This window comes from Zonotrichia leucophrys, chromosome 14 (assembly GCF_028769735.1).
Source record: "Zonotrichia leucophrys gambelii isolate GWCS_2022_RI chromosome 14, RI_Zleu_2.0, whole genome shotgun sequence".
Lineage (NCBI taxonomy): Eukaryota > Metazoa > Chordata > Aves > Passeriformes > Passerellidae > Zonotrichia > Zonotrichia leucophrys.
Genome location: NC_088184.1, coordinates 11,416,956 through 11,441,605, shown reverse-complemented (window position 1 = coordinate 11,441,605; position 24,650 = coordinate 11,416,956). Strand labels below are relative to the sequence as shown.

The window sequence follows — 24,650 nt, the reverse complement described above, 5'->3', positions numbered from 1 at the left end:
GTTGCATGGCCAGCAGCCAGGCAGCACCTGCACCTTCCCTTGCAGATGGCTTTCTGAGGCATTAAATCCACATTTAAATTTCCTACTCAGTTCTGCCTCTCCAGAGCTCTCCAGCAGAGCCCTATCTCGCTCCTTGCAGCTGGAGACACCTTTAGCAAAATCTCCAGCTCCTACTGATGTGGAAAAATTCATGCATTTCTCTCTCCTGGTGTAAGCACGGGTCTGGCATTCACAGCACTTCCCAGAGATAAGCCCCAAATCACTCATCACTAGAAACCCCACACTTGGGTGAGGGCAGACACAGCTGGGATGAAAAAAACCCCACCCATGGACCCTAACTAAACACTTCAGCTGCTGGAGATTACACAATCCTATTTAGTTATACCAGAGAGCATTTTTCACAGAGGAAACATCATCAATCTGGCTCTAGGAAAAAATGTTGGAAGGAAGAAGAAATCCAGCTTGGTTTGGTTCGTTTTTAGAGACAAATGTGGTTTAGAAACGGGATTAGCTGGGGTGTCCTGGCACCTCAACTGGGCTGTGCACTCCTGCAAGCTCCTGGCTGCCCCAAGGAAAATGCCATTAAAGAAAACACAGCTATTTTTAAAGCCAGAAGGACAAATTCTCCTCCCAGTTACACCAGTGACCTCGTGACTCTCCACAAGGTTGGACAGGCAGAGCTCTGATTTGGGGCTATTTTGAGCATCCTCCAGGCACCCAGCAGGCAGAAAGCACCAAGGAGCAGGATAAGGCTCTTGACTCCAGATAGACCCAACCTGTTAGGACAGCGATAACTTTCACCAAGAATAAAATAAGAATTTTCTTTTGAAGTAAAAAAAACTCTAAACAACATCACCACTTCCCCCACATGCACATGGGCCTGAGCAGGGCTGGTGCCACCCCCACTCATTCATCACTCATGCACATGTGGTACAAACTCATTCAGGGCTCTTTTGCAGATGAAATATTTAAATGGTTTATACTTTGCTATCCTTTTTAAATAAGATGGAATCGCCATAAACAGACTTGGGCTGACTTGCTCTCTCTCTCTCCACCTTTTTTCCTTTAATATTCTCCCTGCAGTTTCATCAGGCTGCATCCAGATGGATTCAGGAGCTTCCTGGGCACAATCCATGCTGGTAAATGGATGGAGCCCCCTTGGATGTTGCAGATATTGCAGTGGGATGGGGAAGCAGCCTGTGCTCTCTAGAGCAAACACACGGGCCATGGTGTGACTGAGGGGATGTCACACATGAAGAGAAGCAGAGCCTGGGCTTTCCAGTCTGTGTTTGACCAGCTGGGATGAGCACAACCTGCCTTGCCATCTGACCCAGCCTGTTTGTGCTCCCACCCCAAGGCAGCAGCCACATTTTGGCGGCTGGTGACAAAGCAGGAGCAAAACCCTGGGCAAGCTGTCAGACAAGACAGGGCCAACATGCAATGTTGCTGCTGATGTGCTGACATAGCACCCAAAACCTTCAAGAGCATCAGGCTTGGAGGAATTTCCCAGCTTGTGTGGTGCAAGGGAGAGGTAACCACAACACAGAGGCTTTCTCCCTGCAGCCATGCATCCCAGGAGGCTGCACCAGGAACCCTGATGGACAATGGCTGAGCAAGCAACCAGCCATTCTGCCCAAATTCACCCCCATGTTCTCACATGGAGGATTCAGGGAATTCAGTTCTCACATGGATTCACCCCCATGTGCTCCTTGGAGGGCAGGGCACCCAGAGCTGCTGCCCCTGGAGCAAGGGGAGAGAGGGTGTTATGATCTTACTGCAGGGGTTTCATGCTGTTGTCTCTTTATCACAAAAGTTTCATAGCTCCTTGGTGTTTCTCATGGACAGCTCCTCAGAGCACTGACTCTTCTTCAACTGACTCCAGTTCCCTTCTCACCCAACCACCCCATTCTTTTATAGCACTTTTCTTCTCATTGCTTACAGCTGTGGCCTGTTAAAGTCAGGCCTACTCCTAATATTTCATAATTGGCTCAGCTGCATCTCCTTAGGGGTAAGATTACTTTCTACACCATCTTTATTTTCTTATATTCTATCTCCCTACAAGGGGGCACACCCATGGGCAGGGAGGGAAGATCTCTCCCTTCCCTGCAGAAGGAGATGGAGAAGGCTTACAGCTGTGTCCACATCCATATGCATTAGAGAACAGGCCCTGATCCAGCACACGCTTACGTCAATCCGCCGTCACCGAGATTTAGGAGAACATTTAAAATTAAACAAAAATTTCCTTGCGCTGCAAAACTAAGGACAAAGAAAGCGAGGAAGTCTTGTGGGTAGTGCAGAAGCAGGTGTTGGAGGACCTGGACCCAGCAAAGCACCCCAGATAACCCTGGGCATGTTATCACTTCCAGGTTCACCCACTGAATGCAGCTGCCAGCCCTCTGGATATCATTCTGATGAGATAAGGGGCTCTCAGACAACCTGATCAGCTCAGGAGGTCATTTCCCATTTGGTCCCCATGCCTGGCTCTCTACAAGCTGTGTGCAGGACAGGTTACCTGTAACTCAGCGCCTTCCAGAACCCCACAGGCCCTGGCTCCGAGGAGCTGCTTGCAATCTAAACCACAGAATAAGTCAGCATCTGCAACAACACTTCAGATTTCACCTGCTGAAAATAAAGACAACAGCTTTTCAAAATAAATGGGGAGAAAAAGCAAGATCAATAAGTGACACACACCTAATTCCCAAGCCAGCCTCATTAAAATGAAGTGTGTTATTCTGTTTACCCCCACAAATTAGAGTTCCAGTGCAAAAGAAAGTGTGCTGTCCTAAGGGCTATACAAGCTCATGCTGTTTTATGGCTGTTTTGTTAAGACTGGGACTGGAATGGACAAAAAAAAATCATAACATGAATCATCCATTCTTTATTGACAGAGAGGGGGAAAAGCCATGCAGAAAGTTTGGGGCTTTTTCTTAAAGCCAGTGTGGTATTAGAGAACCTACAAGCTAGTCCACAACTGGAAAGGATTTTAATGTAGAAGAGGCCTTTTCTGCAAAATAGTTGGAGAATCACAGAATCATTTACATTGGAAAATATCTCCAAGATCACCAAGTCCATCAGTGAAGCTCAAGATTAACAAACTGACCCACACAGTAAACAATGAGACAAACTTCTCTGAACTTAGATGGGGCCATGATGTTCACTTTGCTTGTGAGCATTATGGCTGGACTTTGTCTTTTAGGCTATTTTCCAACCTAAATGAATATATGGTTTCTAATGAAGCTTTAAGAATCTCATCCCACAGACTTCTCCTTTTTCCTTTACACATGAAGCAGTTACACAAACTCCACAGCCCAATTTCTGCTCCTTTGTGAACTGGGACAGAGGGGTGAAATGTGTTGATTTATTGAAGTTTTCCCCTTGCTCCTGTGTGGTAGATGATCTCCAGAAGCAGTTGCATTATTCCTGAGCCCAGGCTTCAGCATTTCCATGGGCAATGTAAAAAAGGAGCCAGGACGGGGGGACAGCACCAGAGGGGCTCAGCAAGGTGTGAATCCCCATCCCCCTGTGTGTGCGCCCCTCATTTCCAGCACAGCTGGGCAGAGGCAGAGCTGCTCTCCATTGCCCTCTCAGTGCCCTGCTCTGCTGCACAGCTGGCAAAGCACAGCCTGGGCCAGGTCCCTGCAGCCCCTGGGGACAGAGGCTCAGACCCAGGCAGCACAGAAGTTCAATGGTGCCAGAAAACACAAGAGACTGGCTTGAACACCCAGATTTTAAACACAAAGAGATTTCCTGCAGCTCTCCATCCCCCTTGGGCTGCACACCAGACTTTGCAATTCATTGTTCAGCACCACCTTTTCCTAGGAAAACACTGGAAGTGACATTGCTGCAGTGCATCCCTCACCCCCAGGAGTCAATCCACCAGCAGTGCATCCCTCATCCCACTGCTCCTGATGGGAGCTGTGTCTGCCACACTCCTGATGTCTGCCCACATCAGCCTTTGTACCTGCATCACCCTGAGCAGGTGAGACCACCACCAGGGTTACAGGGTTTGCTTTCCAGCCCTGTGCTTTGGCAGGAGTAAAGCAGAAACAGGTATTTTTACACTGCAAATCTGATGTTTAATACCTTTTTTAATCATTGCTTTTTTGCATTACTTTAACAAACCTACCCCTTTTTTGGGGGGCAGTGAGAGCTCAGAAGGGTGAGTGGGAAGTGCCCCTACAGTTCTGCTACACACACCCCTGCTTTTACTCCAGGCCAGGCACAAATTTCTCATCACATTGATAAAAAGAAGCTACTTCAACTTCTCAAGTGTCCCAGGCCTTTTTCTGGTAACTAGACTGAACAATTGTTTATTCTGGAGAGGGAAGGGTTAATTAATAAAGTCCCTGGGCCATACAACTACCATCTCCTGCTTGGTGAGCCACCAGCATTAAAGGAACCAGCACTGAGCTGAAGTTAAGACATTTATCCTTTGACAATTCTCCATTGCAACAACTTTATTTTGATGATACGGGATGATTAATGCTTACAGCCACTGTCATTTCCTTTGATAGATTTTTGGGGCTGTGGAGTGACATTTGCTCAATGCTCCATTCCTGAAAAGCTGCACTCATTGTAGCATGGAGGAGAGGGATGCTCCATGCATCAGCCATCAGTTACCTGCCTCTGCCAGCTGCAGGTGGCCAGGAGAGATACTGTGAGGAACTGGGGGGTGCTTACAGAAAGCTGTGACTGGTAAAGGCTGTGGAGCAAGAGGAGAGTGTGTTAAACAGACAGTGCTGTAAGAAATTGTGAGTTTATCTTTCTCAATAGAAAGAAAGGAGACAGTTGGTTGCAAACACCACAGCCAAGAGCTGCAGCAGACTTTGCTGTTTTGCCACAAACAGGAAGAGCAGATCCTGAGAGAGACTCTCCGGGGCTGAGTGGCAGCCACAGCAAGCTCTCACAAAGGCTCCTGAAGGCAAAACACATCCAAAAACTCAGACTGATCAATCAGTAAAACAAGATAGACAAATGTCTCAACTCTAGCCTTCACTAATAGCAAAAAAACCCAACCTAACTTGGAAACCTTAATCTTAACCTGTTCACCTCTGAGCTCCCCCAACCTGTAACATGAGAACAGGAATCATTTCCCTCTCCCGGCTGCTGCAAGGTTCTCCTAATCAATCAGCTCATTAATTCATGCAAAGCATGAGACAGGCAGCAGATGGATGGCTTTACACAATAGTGTTTTCTACAGTGAAATATTTCTACTTAATTCCCCACCAGCAGCTGCCTGCCCACTCTCATCACACCAGCACGGAGTGGTCCGGGCTCACACAAGGACACCCGTGACGTCCAGAGCAGCAGAATCTTCTCTGGATCCAAACAGCACTCGGTGCCACATGGAATTCCCTGGCTGGAGACACCCTTTCCACAAGGGCTTCTTCACAGACTTGATTTTGCTCATATTTAAAAGCTGTCTCAGGAGCGTAATGATTTTAAATTCACTGCGCGCCGCAGTCAATCAATGGAGCGGCGGCTGCCGGTGCCTGGCGAGCAGGCGGTGATGAATGGGCCTTTGGAGGCTGCTCCCTCGCCTCCGAGCCACAGCACAGCGTGGGCAGAGGGTGGGGAACAGGAGCAAAGCCAGGAACAAAAATTAAAAGGAAGAAATGGGGTGGCAGGTATAAAAACCCAGAGTGTAAAGTTGGACAAGTGTTGGTCTGGAAGGCGTCGCTTGGAGAGAGCAGTCCTGGCTTGCCTTGGTCTCCCTGATCAGTTACCATCCTACAACTCGAATAAACCAGGTAACCCATTTGTTTCACAATGTTGACCCCAAGCCTGGCTTGTGGCAAGGCCCAGAGCCCTGGCACCAGCCCCCAGCTGCCCGTGTGCCACTGACCCAGCGCTGCTTTCCAGGAGCTGCCAAAAACAAACGCCCGAGAGCAGCTCTCGGGAGCACACCCTCCCTGCAGACAGAGCAGCGAGGGGCACAGCAGCAAAGTGCTGTCCCTCAACCTTCCCCATGCAGAAGCAGGCAGACAAGCCCCACAGGATGGCAGACAACCCCCAAGAGTGGCACACAGCTCCCCGTGCCCCCCATCCCTACACAGTGCCAGGGAGGAGCAGCCCTGTGTGTCGCGCTCACCCCAGAGGGACAGGGAGCACCCATCCCTGCAAGTACCAGGAGTGTCCAGAGAGGGGAAAAAAAATCAAATAATCCCATTTGGGGGAGCCCAAAGGGGGTAATCCTGCCCCAGCATGCTGCAGATCGCCCTGCTCTATGGAGAGCAGATGCTGCTCAGCATTCAAAAGGAGCTGCTTCAGATCTAGGCTCTTTTTTTCCCTCTTCCTCCTATTACGGGGTCAGGTCAGTGCTGTGCTGCCTGTCAGTGTAAAAAAAAAATATTTTAAAAAATTATAATTCAGAAATCTGGTATTCCCAAAGAAGCTGCAGCTTGTGGCATGAGCATCACAGCTGAGTGTTACGAGTCTCACAAACCAGAGAGGGGAAAGAGTCGAAAATGAAACTCACCACACCAGTAAAATAAAAATATGACGCAGTAAATTAATGATGTTGCTCCAATTTGAGAAAACACTAATTAAGAATGTGTAATTGAATTAATGCATTATTTAGAAACTCCAGCAAATCCTGAGTGGGAATATAAATACATTATAGGGTTCCTTTGACATTAAGTCTCTCTCATACCTCACTACCCACAATTTATTTTAATGTCACCCGAATCCCCAGATTTATTTATGTCCTTGCCATTGACCACTGCTTTACATTTATCCCACATATCAATATCCTCTCTCCTCAATTCCACACACTCAAGTGCTCCATATGGGGTGGTGATCACCATTTGATAAGTCATAAGTAAGTGCAATTAATTAGCTCAGCTCATCAACCACTTCCCCTCCCAATGCCCTGCAGCCACAGATCTGGGTCTAATTTGTTTAGAGCCTGGAAAAACATCAAATACCTCATTAGAAAATAAATCCATCTCCTAGAAATACATTTTTTCTACTGCTTCAAGTGTCAGTTTGCTCCATGTTACACTGGGAAAGGCCCTGCACATGCAGAATCTAAACCCAGTCCAGAACAGGTCAAGAAACCAATATCATCACATCGTGAAAATAGAACAAAACAGTATCTGAGGGAAAAGGGGGGGAAAGTCAGCCCCTCAAATATCTCACAGCACCTGTGAAATGCCCTGAGATCATGCATTTGCAGCTGGGATGGTTTAGGAGAGCTTTGGGTATTTAGCAAGAGGCTTTACAAACATTATTATCCCCTCATTTGGAGCCCTTCAGAGCAAGGGTTAGAGTTCTTATTACCATTTCTAGGAAAAGATACAAATACACCAAAAAAAAAAGAGAAAGAAATCCAGTTAAATTGTTTAAAACTGCTAAAGACTCTTTTAAAGAGAGGAGCAAGAAAAAATAATGCAGGCAAATCCAAGTTCACAGATGTACATATGGCTCTGGGAAACGGAAAAAAAAAAGCAGCACTAAAGTGCCTTGCGTTAGGTATGAGCATACACTGTAGCAAAATATGCATGCTGTTTATAAAACATATTGGAAGACTTTTCCCTATAAGATGCCACGGAGAGTATAAAATTTTATGATCTCTGCCTGTCCATTTTACAAAGATATACACAAACAAGTAGCCAAATCTGCCTGCAGTTTAACTCCATTAAATCCAATGAATGAGTTTGGCCCATGAAAACTCTGCACTTACTGTAATAAAGTTAAAAGCTGATAGCAGCTGATACAGTAAAACACATACATTTCCATACACTTATTCCTGCAGATTTAAAAATACGAATGAGTTCAGAGATTGCCCTTGTCTAGCTCATGAAGAAATGCTGGAATAGGAAAAAAAAATCCTCAGATCTTGGAGATTTTCCCACTGACTCCCTCTAAGCACAGAGGAGAGAGGGGTAGGGGAAGCCAGCAGAGTTGTGGTCATTTGGCTTTTCTGGGAGCCCTGAACACATCAAATGTGTGTATTAGAACAAACCCCTGATGTTTTGGTCCCCAAGAGGGGCAGGACCCACTCAGCAGGAGTAGACGTCACAGCCCTGGGACCCCATTTCTCCCTCATCAGTGCCCAGAGAGAACAAGGAGCTCTCAGGACACAGCTGTGGGATGCTCTGCTCCCTGAGGGAGCTGTCCACACCCCCATCAGCTGAGGGCTTTCCTCATGAGCACTGGTTCTACAGCCACTGGGCCATCTTCAACTGTGCCTTGAGCCTCACATTGCACAAGGGACCAGACCAGGTAGTGCCCAGGCCAAGCCCAAACAACAGATTTGAGCCTGCCCTAACTGACAGGCATTTTGGGTTTGGTTATTGAGGTGGTTTTTTAAACATGCAGCTTTCTCACAGGCTCCTGCCATAACCACACCAAGTTCCATCTCCACCTCCCCAGCTTCATAAACCCCCTGCACCCTCCGTGCCACCTCCCCCAGACCCTCCTGCCCCAGCTCCTCACGGTGCATGGAGGCTCCAGGTCCCCCTCACCTGGAGCTAACTCCCCCAACTCCTTTCTTTGATATTGATTATTGTTTGCTCCTGTTATAGAGATGTAATTACCCTTGTGCTGGATGCACACACTCCCCACTCCAGCAGCCAAATAACACCACACAAATAATTTCATGCTCTTTGTCCTCTTTTTCCCCACTGAGCCCCTGGCACTGCTCTGCACCCTGGGCCAAGGCTCAGGGTCTCCAGTCCCTTCACCCCAAGGTCCTCACAGACCTGCTGCTTTCACAGCTCTGCCTCCCTCCTCACCCAGAGTTTGGGCAGTGTATGACTCCATAGCTGTCCCATCCAGCTCCACACAGCTCCTCTCCTCCTCATCACCCTCCTCTGGGCCCAGTTCACTGCTGGCCATCAGATTTTCATCTCCACACACCAGATACTCCACCCCAAGGCTGTCCTGACATCGGGCTCACTCCAACCCTCCCAAGCCCTGGGTTTGCAGCACCAAGAAAATCCAGCAGCTGCACAAAATCATGCCAAGCACTGCTCAGGGCTGTGCTCCTTGCTCATACCTCCTTTAGAGTCTCCACAGCAGCTTCCCATCTCCTCAGCCCTGCACTCACAGCCTTGTTGGTGACTGCACAGAAGCCTCCCCACTGCCAGAACAGCACAGCTGACCCGCAGCAAGCCCCCAGCCCCACATCCTCTCCTCCTGAGGCTCCTCACTGCCCAGAACAGCTCCTTCACAAGTGCCTCTGCTCCACCAGACTTCCCAGTGCCCTTTGCTGAAAAACCACATAATGCCAGGCTTTTGCTTTACCTGGAGCTAACACCAATTCACAGCAAGAGCTGGCAGCTGGGATGCTGCAGGTGATGCTGTGCTGCTGGGGCTTTTTCAGCATGAAATCCTTGTCCTGGAGCAGCCAGCAGAGATGAGCATCCCAACCAGCACGGCTGGGTGCTGCTTTCTGTGTCCCTCTGGAATGCAGGGCTTCACTGACACAATCCACTCACTTATCCCCAGCACATACATGGAGAAATAAGTATTGGAAAAAACTTGCCAAGGATGGGGCTGAGACTTGACAAACAGATGGGACAGCTCTGGGCTCTCCAGGGCATGGACCTCGTGTCCTGTTCCCATCACAGTTCCTCCAACCTCAGCTCTACACCCAGAGCTCAGCTCCTAACTCTCACAAGCACTGACCACGTCCTTCTGTTTGCATGCATCGTGCACTCCTGTGTCTGGCACAGACAGGAGAACTGGAATGCACAATCCACAGCTCACAGTAACAAACCTTGCACCTAGAACAAGCCAAAAGCCTGACCTTTCACAGCTATGCATCCTGGTGAGAGGTTAGATCTTGTGTTTTCTGATCATCAAACAGGGAAGCATTAGCCAGACAGGGAGAACAAGCTCTTATCTAGACCTGATTTCTCTCCCCTCCAGGGGATCCTGTAGGATATTTCAGCTCTCTCTCGCTCGCTGTATGATTCTTCCCTCCCCCAGCAGCTTGAAATCAGCCAAATTCACAATCTAATCTGGCCAGGAGTCAAAGGGGAGAAAAATCAAGCCCTAATGCAGTGACTTTGAATGGGGAACCGAAGCCAATCAGAAAGGCATTATTGATCCCAGCTCAGAGCACCTCGGTCAGGCAGGGGGAGGCTGCGGGCAGCCGCAGAGCAGAGCTGCCCACCGCAGCCAGCCAGGGCTGCCCTGCCAGGCCTGCAGTGCTCCCGGCAGAGCTCCCAGCGCCTTCCCGGGCTGGGAACCGGCACGATGAGAGCACCCACCAGCCCTGAGCCGCCCCTGGCGAGCAACACCAGCTCCGGGTGAGCACCGGCCCCGGGCGGGCATCACCAGCGCCGGCTGAGCATCACCAACCCCGGGCGAGCATCACCGGCCCCGGTTGAGCACCGGCCCACGTGTGTGCGGGAGCTCGCCCGGGGTGCTGCCTGCAGCGCTGTGTTTGTGTGCAAACACTTCCAGAGTGCATCGCCCTGGCGTGGGCCCGTCTGCGGGAGCAAGGCTGCTCTCCGGGCCGGGCATTCCAGCGGCGTTAGTGCGGGGCAGCTCTGCGGGAGCGCCAAGGGCAGGGCAGGGCAGGGCAGGGCAGAGCAGGGTGTCTCTGTGGGTAGGGATACCTGTGCCTTACAGCGAGCAGGGACAGGCAGCGGGTGGCTCAGCGCGGGCTGCGGAGCAGGGGCGAGCGAGGATGGAGAGCAGCCGGGCAAGGCTGAGCTCGGCTCTGGGCATCCCTGGGTGCGATCCCGGTGATCCGGCCCGCGGCAGCGCTGGCTCCCGGCTCCTCTGCCTTATGTAACCGCGGCAGGGACGGAGCGCCGAAGGGGGATGGAGACCGGGGGGAGAGGAGCTCCCCGCTGAGCCCCAAAGCAAAGGGGCCACGGCAGAAGCTGCACATCCCCGGCAAGGTAACTCCAGACGCCCGGCCGAGTGGCGTTGGCACCGGGCAGGCTGGCCCTGCTCGGGGCTGCCCCGGTGCGGAGCTGCCCTGCCCGGAGCCCTCCACAGCCGGCGGGCTCGGGGCGGCGGTACCGGGGGAGGAAAGGAGTCCTAGGAAGTTTAGAGACTCCACATTTTGCAAGGAGTCAGGAGGAAAACATGCTTCCTAAAAAAAAAATAATACCCAAACCCATGCAGGATCCCGGCAGCTCCTGTTCCCCCTTTGGCTGTGACCCCCAATCTGCCATCCCGGGCACGGCGGTGCTGCACCGGCACCCCCTTACCTGCCGGCGTCACGTCTGCTGCTGGCTGCCCTGCTCAGGCTCTTCCTCCTCCTCTCCTTCCTCCTCCTCTCTCCCTCTCCCTGCTGCTTGGGGCTCTTTATGGAGATTCATTCATTCATGCCTTCCCATCGGTCCCTCAGCCTTTCCCTGCCTCCCGGAGGCAGACCGTGTGACGCCTCGCCCCTTTCCAGCCACTTTCTGTTGTCACAGAGCGGCGCTGCCCCGGCCCGGAGCGGCGGCCGGGCTGGGACACGCGTGGGCAGCACCGGGCCTGGGCGAGGGGCGTGGGCGGGCGTGGGCACGGCACCGACCCGCCCTGCTGGATACACACTGTCTCTGGCACCCGGAGCAGCTCGGCCCCACGGCTTTCCGCCCTGCCCATCCCCATGGCGAGCCGCTGCCCATCGCCGCTGGCTCCCACTGAACAGCGGCTCTGCGGAGAGGGCCCGCACTCCTGCCCGCTCCCCGGGCAACCCTCGCCCTTTCTTTCCCTCTTTGCTCGCCCCTCCATGGTATTCCAGCTCGTCTTTCCTTCCCCTCTCCCGCTGCCTCCGCACCCGCGCCAGGTCCGCATCCCGCTGCCCGAGCGCTGCCCCATCCCCGCCGCTGCCCGGAGCGCTGCCCCAGCTCGGAGCGGGGTGTGCGGGGCCAGGGCTCACCGGGCACCCGCCAGCCCCGGGTCCTTCCCACCCCTCCCTGCTGAGGCCGCCTGGTCCCTCCACTGCACAGCGCTGCACTTCGGGGGGCTGGGGACAGCTCCCGGTCCCTACCAGCAGCATCCCCGCTGCCATGGCAAACCCGGAGGGTCTGGAGGAGTGTGAGCCCTGCTTGGTGTCAGGCAGCACGGCGGGAGGTGCTGACGGGGGATTTTAGGTGCTAAATTCGAGCGGGCTGCCTCGTCTCTGCGAAAGCAGAGGGTTATTCTTTCCAGGCAGGCAGGGCGGAAAAAACATGCTTTTTAATGACATCGTCGGAAATGTGAAGAGCAGCTCCCGGGTTTTGGCGCTGCCACAGCATCGGAGCGATAAACCCTTAACTTGGGGTGAAACCCCTTAAAAACCTTCCCAGGAGCGCCCCGCCCGCTCCCGTTGAGCCGCGCCGCTCCCGCCGCCGGTGCCACCCCCTTTGCATCGGTGCCATCAATTTCTATTAACGATCGCTTTATTCACCGCTGCAAACTTCTAAATATTTAATCCAGCGCGAAGCGGCGGCGGAACGCGCGAAGCTGACGGGAGGAAGGAGGCGAGTCCCCGGCCGGGGAGGCGGGAGCGGCGGCTCTGCCCCGGGGGAGCCCGGTGATGCCAGTCCCCCCCGTCCCCTCCCTCCCTCCGCGGGGCTTTCCCGGGGCTGCAAATCACAGCCTGGACGTGGGCAGCACCGCAGGTCCCGAGCCGGAAAGGCAGGGATGAGCGGAGGTGCGGGGAATTCTGTCCAGGGAGAGCTGGAGGAGGAAAGAACTGCGGGGCGACACTCGGCATCTCCCCGGCACCGGAGGGTCCGGCCGCGCACGGGACGAGCAGCCACGCTCCACATGGAGCGGGATGAGAACTGGGGACCGCCGGGGTTTGGGCTGTTGGAGGGATCCTACGCAGGGAGCGGAGGCTGCCCGCATCCCCCCGGCACCCCCGGGTTCCACGCACCGCCCCGCCGCCGCCCCGAGCACCCCCAGACCCGGCCCAGCCTCGTTTAAAACACAACCAAAAAATTCTTTGGCAACTCCGCTGCGCCGACGGGCGAGTGCCCGTTCCGACGGGCGAGTTTGCCGGTGCTTCGCGCTCTGCTTGTGTTCAGGAACCGAGACGGAACTTTACGGCAACATCTGTCATTATAATTAAAACTGCAACACACCCTCCGGGAAGGACCGCGTTCCCGCGTCGTCGTGTGTCCGTACCACCCCCCCATACACACACACACACCTCCACTCCACCGCCACCCTTTTCTAAAAAAAAAAACCAATACAACAACCAACCATGCGAAAGCGGCTCAAACTCTCAGGCGGGCACATGCCCCCCACCTCCCCCGACCATCAGCAGTCGCACCCGAAGAGGTCCCGGGGACCGTCCCCCTCTCCGGAGCACGGACACCCCCCCTCGCCCTCCTCCACTAATTTTCTTTAATTAAAGCTCGATGTGCGGCGCGTTCGGCGAGGAGGACAGAAATAGCCGCCGAGGGAGCGCGTGTGGGGGGAGGCAGGTCCCAACTGCCGGCGTGGGAATGCAGAAGGGATTGGGGGGGCGGGGGGAGCGAAGCCGGGGAGCGGCTCTGCCACAGCTCCCACCGCAAGGTTCGCAGCCTCCAGGGTTATTTGGGGTGAGGGGACGGTCACCCCTGTCCGAGCGCTCCGTGCGGCGCTGTGGCGACCCGGGCGGAAGACCCCTGCCCCCGAGGCGATGCTGCTGCCCGCGGCGATGCTGCTGCCCGCGGCACCGGCTCTGCCCCCGGAGCACCGGAGCTTCCCGCAGGCAACAGTTGCAGGGGCTGCCCCGGGGGATGCCCCGGCTCGGAGGGAGACCCCGAAGTGGGGATCCCCCCTGGGCGGGGGAGGGAGCACGGCCCGAGCGGCCGCAGGGGTTCCCGGCTCCGTGGTCCCGGAGCGGCTCCGCTCCCGATCTCCCGCTCGCCCCGGGGATGAGCACAGCGGGGCAGCCCCGGCCGAACCGGGGACTCCCCGCCCGCGGAGGGGAGGGCGCCCCGCTCCCCCCGCCGCCGGCCCCGCGCTCCCCTCCCTCCGGAGCCCCAGCCTGGGCTGCAGCCGCTAAAAGTTTGGCGACACGGAACGGCCAGCGGGGGCTGCGCGGGGCTGCGGGCGGCGCGGGGCGCCGCGGCGGGGCGGCAGCGGGCGCGGGGCCGGAACGGAGCGGGGCGGGGGGCTCCGCTCGGGCTCGGGGGCGGCGCGGGGGGCCCGGCCGGGCTGCGGCGGGGGACGCGGGCGCGTTTACCTGCTCCGGAGGCGGCTCCCGGCGCTCGGCGGCGCGCCCAGCCCCGAAGCGCGGTGATGGGCGGCGGACGCACCCGCGGCTGCGGCTCCCCGCGCCCTTCCGAGCGGGCGGGCCGGGGGCAGGAGGCGGGCAGGGAAACGCAGCCGGAGCCGAGCAAATCCCAGCGCTGGAGCCCGGCCTCCGAGAAGAGAAGGGCTGCAGCTCCTCACTGCGTCAGGCGAAGAGCCCTGCCCGTGCAGGCGGCGCCGGGCAGCGCTGCCAGGCCCGGAGGGCTCCGCCGGCACGGCTCGGCACGGCTCGGCTCGACGCGGCTCGCATGGGACGGGATGGGCACGGCGCGGCTCGGCTCGCTGCGGGCCGGGGGCAGGGGTGCGGTGGGGCACGGCACGGTTCGGCTCGGTACGGCCTAGCACGGTCCGGTACGGCTCAGCACGGCCGGCTCGGCTCGGTTCCGGCTCGGCACGGCACGGTTCGGTTCGGGAGAACTCTCCGGGGCTCGGTGACGGCCCGGAGCCATAAACGGCTCGGCCGGCAGAGTCGGGCTGGCACCGGGGGCTGTGGGTGACACTGCGAGTGTGACACGGGGTGTGTGACACTGTGACACGGGGTGTGTGACACTGCGCGGCACCGTGTGTACACGACACAGTATTTGTGTCACTCGCATGTGTGCGACACTGCCTGTGCGAGTGACACCTTGTGAGAGCGGGGCTGTGAGTGTGCAGGGCTGTGAGGGTGTGAGTGTCCGAGTCGGGGACATCTGCCTTTGTGTGTGTGTGTGAGTGGTGACACCCTGAGGGGGTGCGGGGGTGATCGTGTTGGGTGTGTGTATGTCTGTGTGCTGGGGTGTATCTGTGTGTTGGGGTGTGTGTCCCTGTGTTGGGGTGTGTGTCTGTGTGTTGGGGTGTACCTGTGCAGTGGGAGGGTGCAGGTCCGGGCTGTGTCTGTGTGTCTGTGTCTGTGTGTCTGTATTTACACACACGGGTCTGTGTCTCTATGTGAACATCTCTCTGTGTCCCCATGAGTGCATGACATCCACCCCACCCCTCACACCAAATATGAACCTCCTTGGGCCAAATCTGGGCAGCTCCAGGTGATGCAGGGAGCACAGGGACCGGGACTAGCCCTGACACTGATGGGGCTGGACCATGACCCCTGTCCACAGCTCCCCGGGGTCCCCAGCCCCTGTGCTCAGCCCTTCCCAGGCATTCTCCTGCCTCAGACCTCCCTTCCCCTGTCCCACAGACTGCCATTCTTCCTCCCCATTTTGGGCAGGATTTTTATGCTGTTTTAGCAACACAACGCACCTTTAATCAGGATGATTAAAGTGTGGCTGGCACTGAGCTGGCCCTTGGAACAGAAGCGCTCTTCTCTCTCCCCAGGCGCTGTCATTTGAGGTAAGGACTGGCTCGTGCATTTTTTGTGATTGTTTGAGATGTCTCAAACCATCTCCAAAACCACCTCCTAGCCAGTGATTTCCTTTTGCAGCCCTGAAAGGAGGTGGAAGAGGAGAGAGAAAAGGATGGGTGCAGGAGAGAAATTTTACTCCTTTCAATATAATAGCAACAACACCAACACCACCACAGCCAAAAAACCTGAAGCGTGGAGTAATAGATCTGGGAGAGAGCCTGGGAACAGGCAAGCAATGGCCCCTCTCCAAATGGCAGCTGGCAACCTGGCACAGCACTCAGCTGCATTAGACACACAGCCCAGGGAAGTGCCCATGGGAGTGCAGGAGATACCCTGCACAATGGAGAGGACAGGCATGGAGAATGCATCCAGCATCCTCTCTGGCACAGCTGTGACCCAGTCCCCACGGGCTTGCTCTCTGGGTGAGTAGGTTGATTTGAGGTTCTCCCATTCCATTTTGCCATCACCACCTGTGCTCATGCCCTTGAAGCATGGAAAACCCCTTCCTCCCTGGATCAGGCATATCCCGTTCCCCCACACCCCATGGAATGCCCTAAAGGCAAGGAATTCCCACTGAAATTGCTTTGGACTCATAAATGCCCAGGCAATGACATGAAATAGGGGCCACCATAAGGGTGGCTCTGGGGTCAAATGTCCTCCTGGGGAGATGACAGAGAAGAGGTGCCATCCCTCCTCTGCCTTTGCTGGAGAAGGAACAAACTAGATTTCCTGGCCAGGGAACAGATTCTGCCAGGAGCAGGGTGCTCTGGGGTTCAGCCCCCACATCTGTGCCACACAAACCCTGGGCCAGCCACAAACACTGAGGGCTCATGCCAGCCCTGGAGCTGCAGCTGGAAGAAGAATGGCCCAGAGGGGACACGGATACCACTGGCACCCCATTAAAGATCTTCACCCATGGAGATCAGCACTGAGGGAAGATTTGCCAAAGGCTCTTTGCAAATTTCCTGCCTTTGTCCCTGCTCCTCAGGGTTGCTTTGGGAGAGGCAGCCCCAAAACCTCAAGCCTCACCCATGGATCAAGGACAGGCTTTTTAAGCAGCATCATTTCTTCCAGCTGCCAGGTCAATGGGGGGTGGAAAGACTTGGTGCAATCAAACAACTTCACAAACCAAGATAAATTAATAAAAGGAGTAAGTACTTCTGAGCAAGCTGTTCCAGTTCTTCTGGGAGGAAGTGACGCCAGTCCAGACTCTGGCCCCTATATTTAGTAAAAATCTAAACCAGACATTGATAATATTATTAAAGACAGGAAGGAGTAAAAGAAGACGTAGCCATGCTGGGATGACTGATCTATTTATGAGGGATGGCAGGAGGAGGGCTGTGAGAAAGGTGTCTGGGGTCAGGAGAGCTCCTGTGAGCCCTTCCCCTCCACCAGCAGAAGGTGTCTGACACAGCAGGCTCAGGCAGCCCCAACCCATTTTAACAAGGAGAGAGAGGTGGTTAATGAAACACTGGCTGCTTCCCACGATGGTGTGGAGGGGGAATGGGAATGAGAGCTCCTCTGCTGCCTTTTTGAGAATCACCTGGAAAGAAATTCTGGCCAAGGGACAGAGTGTTGGCTGGGCACTGCTCCATTTGCCCATGCAGAACGGGGAGGTGTTGAGTAAGATAAGGAAACAAAGTGTGACTTTGGGTAGGTGATGTCTCCTCTGTCCTTGCTCAGGGCAGGGACTGAGTTGTTCCCCTGCAGTGCCCACAGCAGCAGGGCTTGACTCTGGATTCTCCTCGTGTCACAGTGAGTGTGACAGCCTGGTGTCCCTGCAGAGAGGGAAGGGCTCACCAAAACAGGGGGGTTTGGAGGGAAAGGTGGAGATGTGACAGCTGTGGGACTGCCTCTGTGCAGAGCCTGGGGGACAGTCACAAGTCCTCACCACATCTCCACAGGACCCCAAGGGATGGAGGTCTGGTGTACCTTGCTTGGTTATACTGTTCATCTCCCCCCAAAAGCTGTGGTTTCAACTGGCTTAAAAACCCCAAGCACCTGAAGCTCCACAGTGAGACCTTTAACAACAATGACCCACCTGACACAGAGGGTGAAAATCCAACCAGCCCTGCTCCACCTGGGACAGCACGAGGGCTCTGCTTCCAGCTCCCCTCTCTTCTGAGGGCATCTGAAATATGCACACACATATTCCCCTCAATGGGGAGCTCTTATCAAAAAAAGGGAGGATGATCCTTGCAGGAAGGGTGTGATCTCCCCCTTTGCATCCCCACAAGACTGGCTGCTGTCCCCTGGCTTGGAGGGTGAGTAGATGTGCCCAACCATGAGTCACCATCCAGTAGGATGAAGGGATGCTGCTCTGCAGTACCCAAGGATGCACCAGCTTGGCTGTGGGTTACTTGACATCCAAGGGATAATTTTTTTTTTCAGCCTGAAATGCTTTTTCACTGCTGTTGTCAAATCCTATCTAAAAATCATCAGATTAATTAGAAAACAAAAAATGACATTTTATGGGCTGTTAGTGCTGTTAGTGGACTAAGGCCTTATGGTATTTAGAGAATGTTTGGAAAACAACTGCAATATTTACATCTGGGAAAGTTACCAGGCCCAGGCAGAAGCTGCATTTCAAAACATTTTTGTTTAACATACTCAGCCTTGGTGATGACAAATATTACTGCACATCATTACTCCAATTTTTCAGGGCATTAATACCTCATCCATTGCAAATCACATCTGCTGTAGACTTGGCAGCTTGGATGTGTTTTTATAGGTCCCCATTTGTTCTGAGCTTCTCTTTCAGTTTTGACTTTGAAACTCCCAAGAAGCCCATGAAAGTCAGCGAGAGGTGACAGCAGTGGGAGCAGGGGACTCCTGCCAGCCCACAGCCCAGGTGCAGAGTGATTGTGCATCCTGAGCTGCTCTGCTCAGCACCTGCAGCTGGTGGGGACATCCAGGACTGGCTTGGTCTCTGGTTTTACCTTTACTTGCTGGTCCTGGCAGCTGAGATGTCCATGAGGATGGTGCAGTTCCCATGTAGACATTCCTGCTCACCCACCTCCCAAAGCAGAGACACTTCCCTATCCTGTGTGCTGCTTGTATTGACCACTGGCTCTGAAAATGGGTTTCATTTGGTCCTCGTTGATGCTGATCACTGCCTCCCTGCTGTGCTTGCATCCCTGTGGAGCCTACATCTGCAGATCTGGGTTCAGTGCAGCATGGCTGGATGTCCTTCACCAAGGCCCCAGGGGACTCATCCCACTGTTGATGGTTTCTTTTGGACCTTCTGGATACCTTGACATGCTATTGTAATGCAGATTGCACAGCACCTTCCTCTTGGGGACTCCAAGAAAGTAGACAGAGTAAATAATTCAAAATGAGCAAATTCTTTCAAGATATTTGTCTTTTTCTTTGTTTGTTTTTTTTTTCTCTATCTCACATACATTGTCCATGAAGGAAATGAGGAATTCTCCAGTGCACTTGTTAGGTGCTATTCAGAAGGCTTTTTGGAGAATAACTCTCAGCTTGTGCATGCTTTCAAAGCAAGGAATCTGTCACCAAACCTTCAAGTGGCAATTTGATCATGGCGCAGCAAAACACACATTTCAAACCATGCATCCCAGGGCAATGTCCAAAATCCACTCTGCACACTTAGCCATGTCCAAACACCAGGGTGTGGAGAGGGAAGCCTTGTCTCTACCCTGCTGGCCCTGCACAGATCCAAGCACAGACACTGTGAACCATCCATGGTCACTGGTTTGGGGGCTTCATTCAAGACATCCAAGCCACACTGTGGGTACCCAAGGCTCAGTCTCCTTTGGGGTGGTGGTCAAGGAAAGTCAGCCTGACCCTGAAGGCCTTCACAGTAAAACCCTTCCTTGGTTGCTGTTCATTTGGCTCTCCCACTCTCCTGATATCCATGAGGATACCTCCAGTGACCCTTTGCTTGAAGAGTCTCACCTTGCCATGCATGAGGGGCATCATCTGTTCCTCAAAAGGCAGAGCCAGTTCAAGGCCTGTCAGTGGCATTGGCCTGACCAAGTGATGCTCTTCAGGGCTGTCATTAAAATGAAGCTATTCACTTTTGCCAAAGCCATCCCTGAAGCTGATTCCAGCAAGAAAGGTTGACAGGGAGCACACGCCTGCCTTGGAGACATGTAGATGCAGCAAGACTTTCTTTTTATTTACAGAGCATCAGATTGCACATTCCCTAAGAGCTCTGATTCATCCCTCTCAAACCCTAGAACAAATATTCCAAAATCAGTCTACAGCATGGGGACAGGCTTTGTTCAGTGCTTTGAAAGAGAGCAGGTAAAGTCATTACCCTCACTTTGCATAGCAAAAAATGATATGCATAAAGCTGCATAGAACAACCCTGCAAAGCTCAAAGGAAACAAATGGGCGACTTGCACCATGAATTTCAATGGGACTTTGTGCCGCCAGGATAATAGCCAGGGAGACAGTGAAATATTGCATGGAGAGACAGTGGGCAGTAAAAACATGTTCAACTTGCTAATGCAGTGGAATATCCTGCAATATCACACGGGGGGAGATTGCAGAGCAGTTGTGTGGGGACACAGATCAGCCTGGGAGATAATGGATTCCAGGACAGGAATCAATTGGGATGGTAACTACAGGGATCTTTTAAACACAGGGAATCACCCTGTGCCTTCTCTTTGGAGCTGCCCCCATGGCCTGAAGAGCTATTTATCCAGCTTGCCTTGCAGGCAGAACCTGGTTTGCAGGGAGGTCTCCAGCCAATTTTTCACATGGGTTAACTACAGCCCTAGGAGCGCTTGACCTGGGACAGAGATCTGTAGCCAAGTTTCTGATTATTATTCCCAGCAACTGCCTTCAGCCTGATCCCTGGCTGCCAACCACAGCCTGCCTCAGGTTCCCCCCTTCCTGTGGTCCCAAACAGGAGAGACAAAGCAGAGCCCAGGGAACCCCAGCACAGGCTACAGCATCCCAACAGCATCCCAGCTCCATGGGGATGGTGTCCCAAAGCATCTCTCTCCCAAAGCATCTCTCCCTGCTCCCCCAGCTGTCCTTGCAGGATGCCCTGTGGGCCCTGGGCTCAGCAAAATCTCTAAATACAGACTGAAGAAAATCATCCTCCGATTTGACACCCGCAGAAAAGGAGGTTTGCACGAAGCTGGATAACTCACCCGAGGATGGAGGGGAGTGAATTAGCATCCTTTAAATTAAAGAGCTTTAAACAGCATCTTCTCCCCAAATTGCCACTATATAATATCCATTTCAATAGTTATAGCAGACACTTTGCAAGTACACCCAGAGGAAGAGGAAGGAGGAGGGAGAAAGCCAAGAAAGAGAGGATGGGGGATGCTGCAACGTGGTGGGGAGGGGGCCAGGAGAAACCCATTTGCACCAGGAGCAGCTGTGCTGTTACCAAGCAAAAGATGCTAAAGCCAGGAATTCCCTAAGGCTCCCTAAACTTCTATAGATTGCTGATGGTGAAAGCAGTAAATGAAAGGACACCTCTGAGTGAGCACTCATGTATTAAGCTGACTTGGAGGTTGTCCCCATGCAAAACAGAATGTGCCTTTCAAAGCTGTGTGACTCCACAGCAGATACAACAGGTGAGGGGTGCAAAATCCAGACAGGGAAACCTCGTTAGGACCTTCAGGCTGCATTTTCAAGATGTCCATGACAAGGGGAAATGGCAGTACCCTGTCTGACAGCCACATTGGAGGCTGGCTGCTTGTTCCTGTTTGTGGCCACCTGCACTATTTAAGGGTCATTTGTAATTTGGGGAGAAAGGAGAGAATAGTTGAGAAGTGTAGGTGAAGTTACAAGACAGGACTGGTTTTGGCTTAGTTATGGACATTTAAACTCTTTTGCTTTGAAAAGCAGGAAAAAAATTAAGATGGCTGAAAGCAGTGAACAAATTAGAAATTCAGATGGGAATCCAGCTACTCAATCCACCAAATCTGGGATTAATGACACCATCTCAGCCTCTTCTCCTATTTTAAGGCTGACTGGAGACCCAGGAGAACATGAGTGCTTTCAGGAAGGGAATGGAACTGGGCTCAGAATGAGTCTTGTGGTGTATCTCCTTTCCCCAGGATTCAGGAGCAGAGACCTTCACATCCATCACCTTCTTCAGCTGGGCCCAGGCAGGCTGAGTGCATCCTTGGAATAAGAGTGTGGGGAGCAATTCTCCTCCCTCCACACCAACCCAGCACAGGGCTCTGAAGGCAGAGCTCTGCTAATGTCCCTTTTATTGACACGACAACCAAAATAGGGCAGCTGGGGCTGCTGACTCAGAGGTCCCCAGGTAAGGAAGGAGCTGCTGGGAAGGATCCAAAGCTGCGAGCAGATCCCACGACGAGCCCTGGCCGTGCAGTGACTACAGCCATCCAAAATAGCATTTGTCTCCACTGAGACTCACAAGCCCCTTGGGAAGGGAAGGGACCAGCTATTCAGCAGTGCCGTCAGCTCCCAAGGGAATGTTTTGCTCAGAGAATGGGAGTTTGGAGGTTTTCTGCAGCTTCCCCTCCCAGTCTCAATTTACCTCACCAAATTAAAAGCAGTGTGGGCTGGAAACGACGTTAAAAGGAAAGAGACGACAGAAAAATCACACTGAGCGTATTGTTCTGGATAAATAAGACACAGGCGTGTTGTGGAAGGTAGCTAAACCCAGCCCACAAATGGTCTTCTCCTGCCAGGAAGATGTGACAAAAATAATTACTCAGGCTATACATAATTATTGTGCTGCTTTGAGCAGCTGCCTGCCCTTGGCACAGCAAAGGGAGCCTTCCCCTGATACTGATTAGTGACATTAACCATGAGCCCATTAAAGTCCTGACCTGCTGAAGGGGCTGGGATGTCCCCAGGGATGGTGCTGGGTGCCCACCTGTGTGTCTGATGCAGGAGAAATTATCCCAGTTGCCATTCCCAGTTCCACCAGTGCAATTCTACATCAAGATCTCCATTCAGGAGATGCTGGGTGCCACTGGACATCCAGGCTGGCACCACAGATGCCAGTAATGGTTTGTGGTACTCATGGGAAGTAGGATCAATGCTGGATAACACAGAATTGGTCTGATGATATAAAAAGACAGGGCAAAGGTGATGAAATCATTTTTTTTCTCCCTTGCGTGAAGAAAGCTCCAAATCCCTCCAGATTTGGTCCAGCTGCCAGAAAGAGACCTGTTCCATGGGTCACTTGGGGAAACCTCCATGGAATAAATTAAATGTTCTTCATTTAATTCTCTCGAAGGAGGAAATAAGAGTTTTACAACCAGCTGTCAAATGCTCGGCAGCTAAAATATCAACAAAGTATGACAGATGCAAGACTGAAAAAGCCTCTGAGGTTTCCTTTTATTGACTGGGAAGTCTCTGGTTTCTATCTTATTATCTTTCAAGCTAAACTGATATGAGCTGAACAATCAGGAAATTGAATAGCATCATTGGCAAAGACCATCCTCTCCCAAAATAGCTGACAGTGATGAATACCTGAGAAGATCCATTGCTTCAGCAAGGTGGGATCTAACAAAGCAATGCTCGATCTTATCCCATACAACCATTTGGCCAGAGATGATGGAGCACCAAACGTCCTGCCTCTCCTTTATCTGGGAATAATCTGGGTCACATGGAGCCAGGTTGCAGGTTGATAATCGCATCCTCGAAGATCACAGGCTATGAAAATTATTGCTGTGCTGGCTGGAATAAATTATGCAAAGCAATGCGTTATCTGGAGGGCTGCAACGCGCAGGCACACGCACACTTCGGTGATCTATCGCTCTCCATGCAGATGTTCTGCTGCAAAGACATTTTAATTAATACATTGAAAATATGTTTCCTGCCTTGTCTGAGCCGGAGATGAGCAGGGAAATGATGCTGAGTGGGGTAAAGCCCCCACTGCAAAAGAAATCGAGAAGGGAAACGCAGTGATTTAAAACCAGTCAGAACTAAGAGGTGTCTGAGCTGAGGCCCAGTGGTGCATTGAGCAGGAGGTGACTGCAGGAACTGAAGATGCTCTCTGAAGGCACCATGGGGCTGTAGCTGTAGCACAATTCAATCTTTACAATCCCTTTTCCTCCTGTTGAGGACATCCCTGCCACAGACATCTTCTTATGAAAATCCTTTCCTTGGGATTTTTTCTTCCTGAGAAGCTGAGAGGCCTCAGGAACAAAATGTAAACATTGATTATGTTTACATCTGCTGCTGTGGAATGCAACAGGTGCATCTGTGATTGGTCTCGTGCTTGTTTGTAATTAATGGCCAACCACAGCAGAACTAGCTCGGACAGAGAGTCTGAGGCAGCTGCCTTGTTATCATTCTTTTCTATTCTTAGCTTTGCCTTCTGATGAGAATTTTTCTTCTATCCTTTTTAGTATAGTTTTAATGTAATATATATCATAAAATAATACATCAAGCCTTCCAAACATGGAGTCAACATTCTCATCTCTTTCCTCACCTGAAAACCCCTGTGAACACGGTCACACATCCCTTCACCCACTCTTCATCCCTGGCATTCCCACTGCCTTCGTGTGCATCACCAGGGATGACCCAGGTTAAGGCTCAGTGAGTCACTGTTCAAAGCAGAAACCAAATTTAATGCATGAAAATGTGGCTCTTCCAGAAGGGCCACTGGAATGAAAAGGCCCAGTCAAGACACCAACCACACCATCAATATTTGGATACAAATATCTTTCCAGACAAAGAAATTATCTGAAAAATCAATTTCCATCCCTCTGTACAAACTGGAAGGGTAGAACATCTGCCCTAATTACGAAAAGGATTTTTGCCTTGCATGCTCTTCTCCTTTTCTATTTTATCTTTACTGACTCTCCTGCCTCACATCTGAGACTCTTCCATACAGACCAACCAAGGACCACAGTGGCAACAATAAAAAAAGGAGAAATTTGGCCAGCTGTCCCCATTGCCCACCCCAGGTGGCACATTCACTGGGACACAACTCAGTGAGCACGTCCTGCCCAGCTCACAGCTGATTTGGCCTCACTGGGGGTGACAACCATGTAGCATGTTCTTCTCCATCATGTTCCATCAGAACTCAAGAAGAGCAATCACCAAAACCACTGTCTGAATCCAATCAGCATGGAGGGCTCCTGCCTCAAGCAGGGAGAGCCCCAAATATACTCCCTGGAGGAAAAAAAAAGTGAAATTAGCCTTGCCACACTAGGGA

The 24,650-nt window shown here is 52.6% G+C and overlaps 1 protein-coding gene across 4 annotated transcripts in view; it reads right to left on the bottom strand.

Annotated features, from left to right (window-relative positions):
* The window catches only part of ELFN1 (extracellular leucine rich repeat and fibronectin type III domain containing 1), a 102,874-nt gene extending 88,586 nt beyond the window's left edge, over nucleotides 1–14,288 (bottom strand). For 2 of the 4 annotated variants that reach the window (XM_064726028.1, XM_064726031.1), the window contains exon 1: nucleotides 11,175–11,352. The gene's annotated coding sequence lies outside the window, so the exon portion shown is untranslated. Of the gene's footprint in view, nucleotides 1–1,775; nucleotides 1,853–11,174; nucleotides 11,353–14,113 lie in introns of those variants that run through there. The other 2 variants (XM_064726029.1, XM_064726030.1) reach the window with 2 other exon arrangements.
* Between the last annotated feature and the right edge of the window lie 10,362 nt (nucleotides 14,289–24,650).